This window comes from Nicotiana tomentosiformis, chromosome 7 (genome assembly GCF_000390325.3).
Source record: "Nicotiana tomentosiformis chromosome 7, ASM39032v3, whole genome shotgun sequence".
NCBI classification, from domain to species: domain Eukaryota; kingdom Viridiplantae; phylum Streptophyta; class Magnoliopsida; order Solanales; family Solanaceae; genus Nicotiana; species Nicotiana tomentosiformis.
The window spans coordinates 117805327-117815028 of NC_090818.1; positions in this window are offsets into that span (position 1 = coordinate 117805327).

Sequence of the window (9702 nt, forward strand, 5' to 3'; positions counted from 1 at the left end):
GGCCTCATAACGGAACAGACTAAATCACGAGGATAAGGTGTCGAGTTCAGAATCGAGGTACATGTCGAAATCGAGGCTAGTAGCGATCGAAGCCAATTGAGATAAACATCGAGCAAGATCGAAGATAGCACAATAATAGAAAGGCGAGATATCTGTGACTGATCGAGGATCATGGTATAAATCTCAGAATGGAGCAAATCAGAAACGGTTAATTAGCTAATCATGGGATTTTCTTATGTAATTAGAATTATACCATAAGTGGAATTCCTTTACTATTTAAAGGGGGTTCTAATCATCTGTAACACACATTGTTCACAGATATCAAAGCAATATAATTCTCTTTCTCGTTTATACTATTGTTCATCAGTTTGTTATATTTTAACTGTTCTTACATCAACCAATTCGAGGGTATCCAAACTCGAGGGTTGAGTTCTATTCTAACACTGATTCGCTTTACTTTATAGTTCATTCTCTTATTAATCTTCATATTTATCAATTGGTATTAAGTGAAATCACATGTCGTGAGAACCACATTATAAGTTTAATTATTATCCAATTTTAAGGGTAAATATTTTGGCGCCCGCCGTGGGGCCAAGGATAATAGTGATTGCTTAATACTGATTCTGATAACACACACTGCTTTACACTTGTTCTCGTAAAAATCTTTGTTTTGAGGATAAACATGTCAAACTCACAAGCAGCGCCTATACATGGTGACAACGACTTAGATTTCACGAGAAAAATGACAATATAGCCGCCCCAGGGATCGAGGCACCTCACACTGACCTCGAGGGAGCACCAATTGCAAATCTCGTCGATGTCAGTTCATATGTCGCCCTAAATGCAAATTTGGGTGTTGATCCCGAAGGTAACGTACGCAGGGAAGTTCGATCAGGTGGTCGAGGTACGCAGGGCAGAGAAGATGGTGGAGTTAGCCTCCAATTGATATTCGAAATGTTACAGGCTCAACAAGTCGCTATAGCACAACTACAAAATCAACACTGAGTAAGATCGAACTAGAAGTCATCCACAGGACCGAGCCTGTGCCAAAAAAATCGAATGCCAATGAATTAGGGACTGACCCTGCCATTATGAAAATGCTCGCGGAGATCACTAAACGGATTGAATCGGGAGAAAAGAAAATCGAGGCAAATGACAAGAAAGTAGAGATATACAACTCTCGGGTTGACCAAATACCGGGGGCACCTCCGATTCTAAAGGGTATGGATTCGAAGAAATTCGTACAGAAGCCTTTCCCTCCAAGTGCGGCTCCAAAACCCATTCCGAAGAAATTCCGAATGCCATAAATTCCTAAGTACAATGGGACCACTGACCCTAATGAGCATGTCACTTCTTATACATGCGCAATAAAAGGGAATGACTTGGAAGATGGAGAGATTGAATCCGTTCTACTGAAGAAATTTGGAGAAACCTTGTCGATAGGAGCAATGATATGGTACCACAATTTGGCGCCTAATTCCATCGATTCCTTCGCCATGCTTGCAGACTCCTTCATAAAGGCACATGCCAGAGCAATAAAGGTTGCGACTAAGAAGTCATACCTCTTCAAGGTGAAACAAAAAGACAACGAAATGTTGAGGGAATTTGTATCTCGGCTCCAGATGGAACGCATGGTTCAGCATCGGCCCGGTAGACGGCCACGATCGCCTCTGCCTCGGTCTTTTCCTTTTCGGCTTCAGATTTGGCATTTGCAAGTTCGAAAGCCAACGAGCCTCGAGCTCCTCTATTTTCTTTACCTGAGCTGAGCTCTTCTCCTTCATGCCTCAAAGCTGACTTTCAACTGATGACAATTGGGCTCGAGGAGCCTCTTTTTCATCAACAAAGCGGTCCATACTTTTTTTCCACCCCAAGGTCTCCGCCTTCATCATGTTGACCTCCTCACGGAACTGCTCGATCCTTTCGACCTTTTGCTGCAGCTGTGAGATTGAAATGTTAGCCACCGTTCCCGAATCGAGCCCATGAGCTTTTAAGATTTTCATTACCTGCTCGATCAGGTCAGTCTGATCTTCGTGAGCCTTGGCCAACTCGGCTCAGAGGTCCTTGATATCCTCTTCTTTTTGCCCACTGAGAAATTTAAGGGCATTTCTCTCCTCTGTGAGCCCTCGGAGGTCGGCCTCACATCGGCTCAACTCTGCTCGGGACTTTGAAAATGCCTCCTGATGGAGCCCCAAAGCCTATACGGAAAAAATAAAGGAAATTAGAAAAGAAAAGAAGAAATAAACTAAGTATGATATCGACAAAAGGGTTGAGACTCACTCGATTCAAGGCTTGTTGAGCCTCATCGAGGAGACTCGATGCTTCACTCAGGTCGGTAGCATCCTCGACCATGATAAAGTAACCACGGAAGGGATCTCCCCTCCAAGGGCCCCGTCTACTTCGGGAGTCCTCGTAGCTTGGGCCTCCTGAATTGCCTCCTCGGAAAATGCAAGGAGAATCGGCGAGTCTCCAATATCTATTGCCCCAAGTGATCCACTTGGGGCGTTCTCCTCGCTGCGAAGGGCCTCAGAGCCTGCCCCTTCAGATATACCCTCTTTTTGCTCATCTCGGCAGGAGGCATCTTCGATCTTCGATGACTTGGGGACTTTGCCCGAGTCCTTTTCCAAGACCCCCTTGGCTCGAGGCGGAATCTCCTCAACCACAACCGACTCAGCGGCCTTTGGGGCGTCGATGGTTTTCTTCACTCGGGCCACCAGTTTCGAGCCATCGTCTTCATCTTCTTCTTCTTCCTCCCTTAGCCATTGAATCATATCCGCAAGCAGGGCAACCATGTCTTTCTTCGGCTTACGAACCGGATTCTTCTTAGGCTTTGAATCCTCAGAGGTTGAGGTCATTTTCCTCATTTTATCCTTCGCCGGCTTCAGAACCATGGTCAAAGTCTCCTCCTCAACAGATGAGGGCCTCATGACTGCATCCTTGCCCAGGCCTGTACACGAGAAAATTGAATAAGTAGAAGAAGGGCATCTTAATCAAATCATCAAATACACAATAAATGGGCTTACCATGATTCTTGGCCTCTCATCGGCCCTTCGCTAAATCACGCCATGAGCATTCGGCGTATATAGAGGTCGAGGCCAGGTTCCGAACCCAGCTCTCGAGGTCGGGAATCACACGGGGCATCCAAGCGACCGCTACATCATGGAAAATGATATCAATGAGAAAAGGCAAACGAACAAATAATACATAGAAGCTAACAGTGAAAAGGTATTTACGATTCATGTTCCATTTCTTAGGAAATGGCATCTTCTTAGCTGGGATTAGTCGGAAGTCCTCACTCGAACGAACCGGCCAATCCAGCCTCGATACTTGTCCTTGCCTATGCTCGAGAACGGCGCTTTGATAGCCCGATATTGGAGTTTTATTAACCCGTCTCAATAGAGGCGGGGGCTATACAATCTGAAAAGGTGATCGAGAGTGAAAGGGAACCCCTCGACTTTGCTCACGAAGAATCGGAGCAGAATAAAAATTAGCCAAAAGGAAGGATAGATTTGGCCTAGGGTTATTTGATATTGACGGCAAAAATGAACGATGACGGGGTTGAGGGGTCCCAGCGTGAAAGGGTAAGTGTAAACACTTAGAAATCTCTCCACATGGGTGGTGATGTCTTCTTCGGGGGTCGGGATCACCACCTCTTTGCCCTCCCAGTTGCAGTCTTTCTTTACCTGCTTAAGGTATCCCTCAGTTATCGAGCATATATACCTCGTCATTGGCTCACATCGACCAGGAATCGACGAGGCTTTACCGGTCTTGAAATCGGAGTTTAGCGCGCACCCCCCAGGAATGCATTCCTCAAGACGAGGTTCCACCGGCGTTTTCTCGCCGGCCGGTTGATAAGATGAAGCAACTTCTTTTTGTGGTGCCATTTTCGATGTTTTCTCCATTTTTGTGTAAGTTTGAAGAAGAGGAAGATAATAGGGCTTGACGTTTGAGAAAGGATTAACAGCAAAACCTGAAGATTTATAAAAGGGAAGAACTTAAGAGATGTAAAAGCTTTGGAGATTAGAAGGAAGTGAAAGTAAAGTTTGAATCAATGAGGAAGGGGTCTATTTATTGGATTCACGGTGACGGTTCAAGGCACTAGTGGCCGACCACCAACTGACACTCATTAATGACTTGGGAAACTGTACCGACGGGACGTTTCGGTCACTCCCGTAGCTTACGTCACGAGGATGACGTCATGACAGGTTGAGATAGAAAATTGAAGGCTCAATTCGTTTCTTGTCATTTCACTCCAAAAAACGAGGGGACTATCTGTATATGGTTAAAATCGGGACCACCCGATTTTACTATTTGACCGAGACCGGAAGGTTGCATCGAAGGATGGCCTCGTAACGGAACAGACTAAATCACGAGGATAAGGTACCGAGTTCGGAATCGAGGTACCTGTCGAGATCGAGGCTAGTAGCGATCGAAGATAAATGAGACAGACATCGAATAAGATCGAAGATAGCACAATAACAGAAAGGCGAGATATCCGTGACTGGTCAAGGATCATGGCGTAAATCTCGGAATAAATCAAATCAGAAACGGTTAATTAGCTAATCATGAGATTTCCTTCTGTAATTAGAATCATATCACAAGTGAAGTTCCTTTACTATTTAAAGGGGGTTCTAATCATCTGTAACACACATTGTTCACAGATATCAAAGCAATATAATTCTCTTTCTCGTTTATACTATTGTTCATCAGCTTGTTGTATTTTAATTGTTCTTACATCAACCAGTTCGAGGGTACCCAAACTCGAGGGTTGAGTTCCATTCTAACACTGGTTTGCTTTACTTTATAGTTCATTTCTCTTATTAATCTTCATATTTATTAATTGGTATTAAGTGAAATCACATGTCCTTAGAACCACATTATAAGTTTAATTGTTATCCAATTTTAAGGATAAATAGATGTATTAGGGAAAATAATACATGTATTAGCTTTAATATTATTCTTATACATAACATATCATGACATTGCAATACCATAATTTTTCATACATGGATAAGCATGTATAAAGATATAATTGCCCTTTCAAAACCTTTAATACACAAAACCAAACAGTCGAATAGAAATAATCCCAACAAAACTAATTCCAACATTACTATCACATCATATTCAGTATTATTCTTACATACCTTATCAAACGACCTCTAAGTGATAAAAAGTGAATATCTAATGTTGATATATTTGTAAAATCAAATCCTTCTCATTCAAGCTCATCTTAATTTCGTTATTTAATATTCTCTGTTTGGTCCATGCTTTGAGTAATTAATGGAAACATCTAAAAAAGACACGTCTTGTCATGAAATTATGATATAAACCTCTAAAGTTTGACGGATTTAACAAGTGTTATCTGTTAAGTGTTAAGCACTTGCCTAATTATCCTAAACATGCTAATCAGACGCTAAACAATTGGCGCAGCCTGTTTGTGTTCTAAACATGGTTAAGTAATTAGGTAGTTTTACATTAATTATATCAAAAAGGACATCTGATATTGCTAAATTCAAGTAGAAGTTGCAGACATCAGGATCTATATCTAATCATAAAAAGTTGCTATCAAACTATATATAATTGAGCTTGAAGAGTATATATCATGTTCAACTCATATTGCTATATATTTATTTATTACTTGCAAATTTATTTATTTTAATCTCGTTTTCACTTTTAGGTATGATAGAAACTAGTTTGGAGCTGTTAGAAATTTTTCATTTTCATCAACTTATTTTTTCATCTCATTAACCTTTTTTGATAGACACAAACAATCGTCACTCTTTCAACACTTAACCTCAATTTTGAAGATTAAACCAAAATCAAAATTCAGTAAAAAAAAAAAAAGAAATTGGAAAATAGAAGAAAGAATCAGATATGATACAGCTATAACCGTCTAAAGCTTAGTAGATGTAATATTCCAGCTAACTAGTGATATTGTCTGCTTCGTGCCTAGGCCCGCACGACTTTAAAACGCATTAATAGGATCTAAGACTTATTTACTTATACATTATGTTACTCTCCCCTATTTTGTCGATATGAGATTCGTCTGGAGTGTCTCATACACCCTCCATTAGGGACACAACGACCTCAACCACCTTCTCAAGGATGTGGGATTCGTCTAAATTAAACTCAGTTGACTACTGACGTTTGACCCACAACCTTCTCAAAGAAGTGAGATCGCCTAAACTCAGTTGACCGATGAGGTTTTGTCCCACCATCGTTCACGGTTGTACCTCTAGTGGCTCTAATACCATATGTAATAGTCATGTCCACTGGTGATATTATGCGCTTTGGGCCTAGGCCCGCACAATCTTGAAGGTTAGATTTTGTTAGATTATTGACACTAATCTAAAAAAAAATTGGGAATACTCATGCTTTGTCCTCAATTATAGAAAAAAAGAACCTAAGTGATTCAAAAAATTAAATTTTGTATTATCAAATGGATATAGAAAATTAATTATAACAATAAAAGGCGAAAACAAAGGCGATATTTGGCTTGACTCTCTTTTTTTTAACGACTTTTTTGGTTAACTCACAAGTATACTAATGTACCATGTTCAAAATAATGTACACAATTGACTATACCAGCTTAAAACAAAAATTATATGACATACGTCCGTTAAATGGTAGGCCCATTACGAACAATTATGAAGGCGATCTCCAATCTCGCTCGGCTTGGGGCGACGAAAGTGCATAGCTGCATATTAAAGTGTGTGCATAAAAGGCTTAGAGCAGAATCATCAGTAAATATAAAAGGAAGTGGGCCAACAATTTAACTGTACAAACGAGTGTGTATTCAACATTTCTTTAAGCCCAATGCTTTGTCAACCTTATATGGGTCTTATGGGCTGGACCTAAGAAAAGAGAACAAATGTTGTCCCGAAGAGGAATTAGCCAGTGCGTCTTGAATTTCAGTTTTCAATTTAAATTTTCGGGACAAAAACATCTTGAATTATCTTGAAGTTAGGATTTTTAGTTTAAAATTTCAGGATCAGCATCCCCAAGAATGACTATGTGTGCACCTGCCTCACAAATGTTTTAACTACGTTCACATAAAATTGATTTTGTGGGTTAAAGAGGAAGATGAATTTATCTTTTCTATTTTCTTAAATTAAACCAAGTGAAAGCTTGTCGTATTCTCTTGCGTAAGTGCATATATACCCGATTTTGAAGTCACCATCGAAGTTATATCTTTAGTGTATAAAAATGTACAAATTTACTCACTTTCAGGATAATTTTAGACATACTAGATACAGTTGTGACATTTTTACTATTCTCTTTCTTCTATAGTTTCAAGCGAAAGAGAAAGGATTATTGTAATATAAAAATAGTTCAAGTTTCTCGTAGAATATGCTAACATTAAATACAACACAACAATATATTTTCAATTGCCTAAAAGGAGTTAATTCCTAAGAATTATATGGGAAAAATAATAGTATAAGCTAGACAAACAGAATTCTCCTTTACATACTATTGCACGTTTTCATTAACCTTTGTAAACTTGATTACATGTCCTTTTGCTATTTTTATTATCATTTAACAGTAATAGGTTTTGCTTTCTTTGTCGCCACTCTTCCTGTAATTATGTAATTTCTCTTCAGTACTTATATGATTACAAGTAATAACTTTTAGTATTTGTTTCTCTTCTCTTCACTTACAATTTCACTATTGTTTTTCTTCTTTTCCTGAAGCAAAAGATTTTTTTTTTTTGAAATTATTAGTGAAGAAAAACAAATTTCTAGTGGTACTTTTAATCAAATTTAAAATCAAATTTTCTTTCCACTTCAACCTATAAATTTCTCCAAAAATAAAAAGAGTTCATATATTAAAGCCATTTTTTTCATTTGGTTGCCCCCCCCCCCCCCCCCCCCACACACACACCAAAAAAAAAAAAAGGTATTTGAATGAGGTTATAAATTGGTGAAATCAATTTATATAAGCACTTTTTTCTGCTAGCTTATTTACAATCGGAAATTACAAATAAGTACTTTTTGTTATAAAATAAAGACTGTAAATTAAAGACAAGTATAGAGAGAAACTGATATATTATTCAAATTTCAAACTTCTGTATATAATGAACTGAAAACTCCTCTATTTATAGAAGAAAGGAAGTTGATGTGTAAGCTGCTACTGTACCAAATATAGATAATCTTCTACCATGGGTAATATTTATACCGAAAGGATAAGCTTCTTCATGAGGCTTATTTCCAATAGAGTACTAAATGGATAAATATATTTACGGTGGAGTCTCAAATGGATAAGCTTCTTCAGGAAGCTTATTTACAATGGAGTACTAAATGAGCATCCATAATATAGTATATTTATAACACTCCCCCTTGGATGTTCATTAAAAGATAATGTGCCTTATTAAAACCTTACTAGGAAAAAATCCTGTGGGAAAAAATTCTAGTGAAGAAAAAAGAATACACATATTTAGTAATACGCATTGCTAGCTCCCTCATTAAAACCCTTATAAGAAAAATCCTGTGAAAAAAAAAACTTAGTAAGGAAAAAAGAGTACATCGAGTATGTCACGACCCAAACCGATGGGCCGCGACGAGCACCCGGTACCTTACTCAACCGAGTACCAACGTAACGTATCTTTCGTATCATACTATCATAGGTAATTGAGCCGGAGAGGCTGTCGTTAGATAAGTAGAATAAAATATGAGGAAATACTCAATATAGAGTGACCCAACTTGATATACCGACTTATACATATGACGTACTGGCCTATAAGGCCATACCAGTATTCGTATATATGACATTTGTCTACACGCCTCTAAGAGTACATAAATATCATAAAGGTCGGGACAGAGCCCCGCCATACCAAACAATATATATTCAAATCATACTGACCAAATAGGCAACTCCGGAGCAAGTGGAGTACACAAACACCTTCTGCTGAGCTGACAGCCTACTAGGAGAACTCTCAACCTGTCTATCGGGACCTGCGGGCATGAAACGCAGCATCCCCAGGCAAAAGAGACGTCAGTACAAATAAAATACTGAGTATGTAAGGCATGACAATAGTATATAAAAGACATGAAAGAACCATGGAGTAAAGAACTCAACTTGAAATTCTGAATAGCTCTGCGAATCATGAAAATTTATAATGTCATGCATGTGCGTATAAATGTCATACCATGCATAGGTATATGCGTTCATAATATCATCAAACCCCTGAGGGCATCCCATCATATCATCTTGGCCACTGTGGACAAAATCATCAACGTATATCAGTTGATCAGGTGGTGGTGCGTATATAATGCCATAACCTTTTTTCATATCCCATATACATATAATATACGCGTATATAATGCTTTCTGGTCATGGGTCAATGCACATGTATAAATTCATGAAATGCATAAGAAATACGTTAATAAGATTTCTCGAATATCATAAAATCAATATGCTTTTCGGACAAACTTTATCAAATACGTATTTTTCTGAGACCCATGAATAGAGGATATAATAATAATTCACATGGGGAATCAAGAATATAGACACTCCTAGTATTTCTATGAATAGAGTCATTTATGAAAGTTGCGTATTTTGCTCGTTTTGTTTGTATCATTTGGATCATGCCCAAAAAAAAAAGGGATAGCCTTGACATACCTTAACTCCGTTGAGTCCTTAATACCTTCCATCAAATTCTTCAAAAAACTCAATTCAATCTACCACATCATAAGGAGATTCAAAATC